This window comes from Pteropus alecto, unplaced genomic scaffold (genome assembly GCF_000325575.1).
Source record: "Pteropus alecto unplaced genomic scaffold, ASM32557v1 scaffold57, whole genome shotgun sequence".
NCBI classification, from domain to species: Eukaryota; Metazoa; Chordata; class Mammalia; order Chiroptera; family Pteropodidae; genus Pteropus; species Pteropus alecto.
The window spans coordinates 1530970-1537962 of record NW_006442508.1 but is presented as its reverse complement, the minus strand read 5'-3'; positions in this window follow the sequence as shown (position 1 = coordinate 1537962).

The window sequence follows — 6993 nt, the reverse complement described above, 5'->3', positions numbered from 1 at the left end:
GCCATGTGACCTAAATGACATTTCTAATTCCATTTGAAAATGAATATTAAGATTAAATCTACGATACTGTTAAAATATCTGCTATTGAAATCGGTATTCAAGTGAAAACTTTTTTTCTTTCAGTATAAATACTTTTTATGTCTTTTAAGGTTTATAATCACAAAGTAACATCTGCTTTATCTGACCTCTATTACCAATAACAAATTCACGTAGGTTACCAAAGACCCAAAGACAATCATAGTAGAATTCACCCCTAATGCCATTATCAATATTTAGATTATCGTTAAGCACCTACTATGTGTAAAAGATTGTACTAGCATGAGAAGAATCCAGAAAGGGACACAGACTTTTCCTTTGAGGAGCTAATTTGTTCATGAAATTACATTTTCATTTCTGTATAATGTCATTTTCAAACATAAATGTAATATATGTCTACTGGAGTAAATTTGAAAAATGTAATGAAGAAAAGAAATCTGGAAGAAACCCCACAATTCAAAGATCATCACTCTTTGGGGAGTATGACACGACATTTTTATTGGGAAAAAATAACCATAAGACAAGATGCTCTATGATAAATGTCAAATGAGAGATACAGTGAATTTAAGAAGCATAGTTTGTTTTGTTTTTTTTGGGGGGGGGGTAATAGATTTATTGAGATATTATGCATGTACCATACAATCCACCCATTTAAAATGTACAGTTTGATGTTTTTTGATCTATTAACAGAATTTTGCAACCATTACCACAATTAACTGGGAACATGCTCATCTCTCCAGAAAGATATCCCATACATTTTAGTAGTCATCCCCCAAACATCCCATGCTCTGGCAAACACTAAATTACTTCCTATCTCCATAAATTTGCCTATTCTGGGCATTTCATATAGATAGAATCATACAATATTTGGTCCTTTGTGTGTGGCTTCTTTCACTTAGCATAACGTTTTCAAGGTTCATCCATGTCGCAGCATGTATTAGTATTTCACTCCTTTCTATGGACAGACAATGTGCCATTGTATGGCTATATCACATTTTGTATGTTTATTCATCAGTTGGTTGTTTCCACTTTTTAGTTATTATGAATAATACCACTATAAACATTCACGTACATGTTTTTGTGGATATATGTTTTCATTTCTCTTGGGAATGTTCCAAGAAGTGGAATTGCTGGGTCATATGATAATTCTGTTTAACCTTTTGATAAACTACCAGAATGTTTTCCAAAGCGGCTGCACCATTTTACATTCCCACCAGCATTGTATAAGTGTTTCGATTTCTCCACATTTTTGCTAACATTTGTTATTATACAACTTTTTGATTATAGCTATCCTAGTGATATCTCATTGTGGTTTTAATTTGCATTTCCCTGATGACTAATGATGTTGAGCACTTTTTCATGTACATATTGGCCATTTGTACATCTTCTTGGGAGAAATGTCTATTCAGATCCTTTGTCCATTTTTTTCAATGAGTCATTTCTCTTTTATAATTAAGTTATCATGAGTTATAAAAATTGTTTATATATTCTAGGTAGGAGTCCTTTATGAGATACATGATTTGCAAGTATTTTCTTCCATTTTGTATGTTGACTTTTCACTTTCTTAATGCTGTAATTGAAGCACAAAAGTTTTTAATTTTGATGAAGTCTAATAAATATTTTTTCCTTTGTTGCTTATGTTTTTGGTGTCATATCTAAAATAACATTTCCTAATCCAAGGTTGCAAAGATTTATGTCTGCGTTTTCTTGTAACAGTTTTTTTATAGTTGGCCACACTTACATTTAGATCTTTAATCTACTTTTAGTTTTTTTGTAAAAGCATGGGTTTTGAGGTCAGACAAATGTAGTGTGATAGTCTGGATCTTCTAAGAAGGATGGAATTAAAGATACAAGGATTTCACTAGGGAAATGACTGTGAGAGAAAATGCAGAGGGAGCCAAAAAATGCTGGGAAAGTAGTCAGAACACAATGCAAGTCTGACCTGCAGTCAAGAGAGGGAAGGAAGGTCAGGTAGAAGCTTGCAGGCTGCCCTTCAGTCCAAGGAAGATTTAGCAAGGCCATCAGGAGGTTTGTGAGGCCAACAGAAGAGTCCTGGATATCCCAGGAAAAAGCTTTCCTTACTATCCCTGCCATATTTAGTAACTGTCTGGGAGCAGATGAGAAGTTTAGTTCAGTGCAAACATGGCAGTGGATTTTAGAGCACAACAGCTGGCGCCCTTGGTCGCTTAAGCTCCCTGAAGGGCTCATTTCATGGCTGCTACACTTAAGTTTAAATTTAGTCCTCTCACTCATTTTGTTACATGAATGAAAATGTTATTTAACCTCTTTGCATCTCAGTTTTATTGATAAAGCATCTGTTTCCCTGGCTGGCATTATAAATCAGTGATTAATAATAACCTTGATGACATTACATATTAAAATATTTATATCTAATAACATATAAAATGAGGTAAATTGACTAGACAAAAACTAACCCTAAATTTCATTGTGTGTAATTCTTTAAAGACTTACAGTTGGTGGTAGATAAGTGTACTAAACTTCTCATCCTCCAAGAGCTGACTGAAATGTCACATTTCTGGTGACTTCCTTAGCAACCAAGTCAAAATTAGTCACCTTTTCTTCTGTGTTCCCATAACATATTTATCTCAACATAACAAAGTAGGTATAAGAATCCTTAGGTAGGGTTTTGAAAAATTCTTAGAATTGAACATTGATTTTTAAAGCCATTTAAAAATAATGTGAATAGCAATTTCAGTTTCTCAGGCTTTGACAGACTGAATAACTTTCCTGCTACAAAACTCCTATAAATGCCACACAAAATATAGAAAAATATTCTTCACATGCATAGCTGAGTTCAAAAGAAATTCTCCAGGAGGCAAAATGGAGAAGAAACATAAAACTAGAGCAATAAGCTCATGAATTGACCCTTGACTGTCCAGTAGAAAGTTATAATGAGCAATGGCTACTAAGAAACTTAGAACTAGGGTTTTAGTACAAGAAATCAAGGCCCTGGGCCTGTGCCATGTGGAGAATTGGAAACAAGAAACAACACAGCACACACACACACACTACTCCCACAGAGAAAGGATGAATTAAAAAATATTCTACCACCAGTACAAAAGGAAACAATAAGGAAGCTTTGTTGTCTTGACTTCAACTCCGGGTTGGGGATTATGGGTGAACCACCCTTGAGAATATGTAAACGAAAGCCTGATCCAATTTATAAACAACATACACATGATCCAGGGCCCCTCAAGCTAAGAAACTAACCTAGAATTGAGTCTAGGACCTCTTGGACACCTAAAAGAAGCAACTATAAAATCTCTTTGGAAGACATGCCATCCATTCAAGTTTCACAGGACTTCCACAGATAAACCCTTCTAAAAATGAGCTTATAATCCAAAGATATAAAATACATGCAAAAACCATACAACCTAAACAAAATTCAAGAGACACAACACAGAATCATATTAGGCTCCCCAGAAATTCATTTAACAGAGCTATCGGATAAAGGTTATAAAATAAATTTTTTAAAAATTAAAGTCATAATAAATCAAAACAGAATAAATAGCAAAATAAAAAGAACACACAGATATGAAAGAGTAAGAAAAGAATAACTAGAAAGTTGTACTCATAAATTTAAAACTTAAAGGATGATTTATTTTAAGCACTGATTAGAAACAAGTGAAGAGAGAATTTGTGAACTGAAAGATAGATCTTTGGAAATGGTATGGAATAAAGCAATAGGAAAATAGGAAAAAATATTAAAGAAAGGTTAAGAGAATATGAATTTTCTACAAAATAATTCCTAGGAATTAGAAAAAGGTAATGAAGAAAATGAGGAGAAGCAGTATTTCAAAAAATAATGGCTAGAATTGTTTAGAATAAAATATATGAATCATTAGATTCAGAAAGTATATTAAATCCAGGATAAAGTATTATATTTATTTTAAAAAGACATTATTTAATAACAATGAGAAACATTGAGATAGCTACTTCTTTATAGCTCTATAACATTGTATTATGGTTAGATGTAGAGTAGGAATCAGTCCTTTTCTTTTAGACTGGCACTGCCATCGCTTATCACCAAGTAAGTGCAGAATGATGAATGAATGAATGAATGAATGAATGACAATGGTAAAATGTAATCTAGAACAAATTGTTTTAACCAATCTATAGTGCAGGTCAAATACACTTCTAACAGATTTATTTTTAATTTCTTTAATTTTTCAATCATATTTGTTTTACAAAATTTTAAGATTTCTTATGAGAAATGCAAATAAAAAGTATACTGAGATAACACTTCCGAATCATTGATATTCTGGGTAATGTGAAATCTAAAAATTCTCATTTCTTTCAGTTTCCTCCCCTCCATTTTCTTTCTTCTAGGACTCCTATTTGTTGGAGTTTTTGCTCATGGCAGTCCTCTATGTCTCATCTTTTCTCTCGTGTTTTCCATCTTTTTGTCTTTCTGTTCAATGTTTTGAGCAACTTCTTTAACCCTATTTTCTAGTCTTTCTATTGAATTTTTAATTTTAGTAACTATAATCACTAAGAGTTTGTGTTCTTTGAATAATGCTTTTTCTTAGCAAAAATATTATTGTTTTGTAGATATGTTGACTTCTTAAAAGTATATATTAGAAATTAATTTATTTTCTTCTGGAGTGATGGAAACGTTTTGCATCTTCATGGCTGATGTTTATACAGTTATATAAATATTCAATTAGCTATACATTTAATATTTCTGCATTTTACTCTCTGTAAATTCTACCTTTAAAAAAATACTGACTTTGCCATTATAGGAAGAATGAGAACAAGGGTAGAGCTGAGTTTTACTGAGCCTGAAGCTTTTACAAATTACAAATAAAAATTGGGTTTGAAAGTGAATCTCTATTTAGAATGCTAAAAGAAAAATCACAAATTTTAATGATGAATTAATAATTTGTTACATTATTATATTCTTTAAAATGGGGGGAGGGGGAGGGTAAGGGACACATGAAAAATTGCTTCCAAAAAATAAACTCTGCAAAGTTCTAAGGTTGATTTGCACTAAAAATAACATCATTGAAGTCATTCAAGTTCTATTTCTTTATTTTTACAATCACTACACTATCATTGTTTATTTAGAAGCTACCAGGTGCATATTATGACCTTGGTTAGAGACACACCTGTGCTTGAAAGAAACTAAAATGATTCTGAACCATTATGACTTACTCAAAAAAACATGCATCAATGCATGTGTGAGGTTGACTATATAATTGAGAGTTTATCAAGCATAACTTTCATGTGGAATACAGTGCTTATTAAATGAGGAGTAATAAAAATGGACTAATTTAAACCTTTACATATATTGTGTTATAAAAATTCAACAGTAATAGTAGTAATTGTTTTGATCTTAGACCAACAGGAGATTTTGTGGGAGAGGAGTATTTATTACTATCATTATTAAGAGTTGCTAGCACGATAATATTAAAATCTTGATTTTTTTTATTGATAGATCAGAAAGTTTTTTCAACTTAAAGTTCATTGTTGATAATGTCATCTACATTTTTAAGATTTTTATCAAATTTAGAGAAACCTTTATCAAGTTTTTTGTATGAGTGTCCTATATTTAGTTACACTAGTAATGACCCATCTGAAACACTCTTTGAATTGACAGTTCTCATTAACCATTTTGTCATCAACGTTCTTGTTGTAGTTATGTATTGAGTTTTATGTTACATTTGTCATCAGTATTTCAAGTTAATTCAACTGGAAAATTAATCACAGAAATTTCAATAAATTCTGTATCGCATAATTCCCATAAAAACTGCACAGTATGTTTATAATTATATACATAGCCTTATCAAGACTATTTCTGTTAGGCTAGAATTTCCAATTTGACTAGAACTCATTGAGAACCAAATTTATAATTTTACATGTCTAATAATGGAAAAAATTTTCCATAGACTTGCTCTTGGCTCCTCTTTAATCCTATTTTTCCCCCACACCCATATCCCAGGGTGCCAGGCACCACAGGACATGGTCATATCTCAATTCAGTCTCTGACCTAGCACATTTATGTCACGGTGCTATGTAAATTCACATAGTGGACAGTGAGAATATTACTAGAAGTTATTCCTATGACAGGACAACTGGCAGTAACATATTCATTCACAAAACTGTGACCTACATAAATATATCCCATTAAGTCCATACTCAATATATTTCCAACTCAACTTCCCCTTACCCAGACGCCAAAGCTACCTGCAGCCATTTCATCATCACTCAACAGGAGAGAATTGTGATGCAGGGATATCTGAGTGGAAAGAGACAGCAGTCTTAACCACTGAAATTAAAATACCTTTAACAAACATTACAAAAATTTACAAAAATATATGGCCATGTAAACATTATGAAGTCTTGCCCCAGGGCCTTGGAAGAGGCAATGAAAGTAAGGGGATATGAATCTTAGCTTTCTGACTAATTCACCTTTGGATAAAACAGACACAAGCAAAATGAACGCTCTTTAATCATTAATTTAGAAAAGCATAATATCCTTCACAGTTGCTTATCCCTCAGATGTTAAGTGCCTGGAAAATCAGACAAAATCCATATTAATAATATATTTTATTCCTTAAAAAGAAACACATTGACAGAAAAATCAACTTCATTTGAATGTCTATTATTTATAGCAAAAGAAGATTAAAACAATGAATTCTGCATGTCATGGGCTCACTTAGTAAAGAACATACTTTTGGGGATGGAGACTGCTAAAGCTTATTAATGATTTTCAAATTCCAGAACTTAGATGCTTATACTGTCTTTCTAGTATCTGATGCAGACACTTAATCTGTTTAAGCATGTACCTGAGTATCATTTATTATCTTGTTGTTAACTAAAGTTAAAGACTTTAGGAGGGAAAATTAAATGTATTCAGGGAGAGTTGTAGAATGGTTTCTAAAACTATGGTGATAGGGAGTCTGTTTTCAGTTCAAACACCAGGCTTTATGGCTG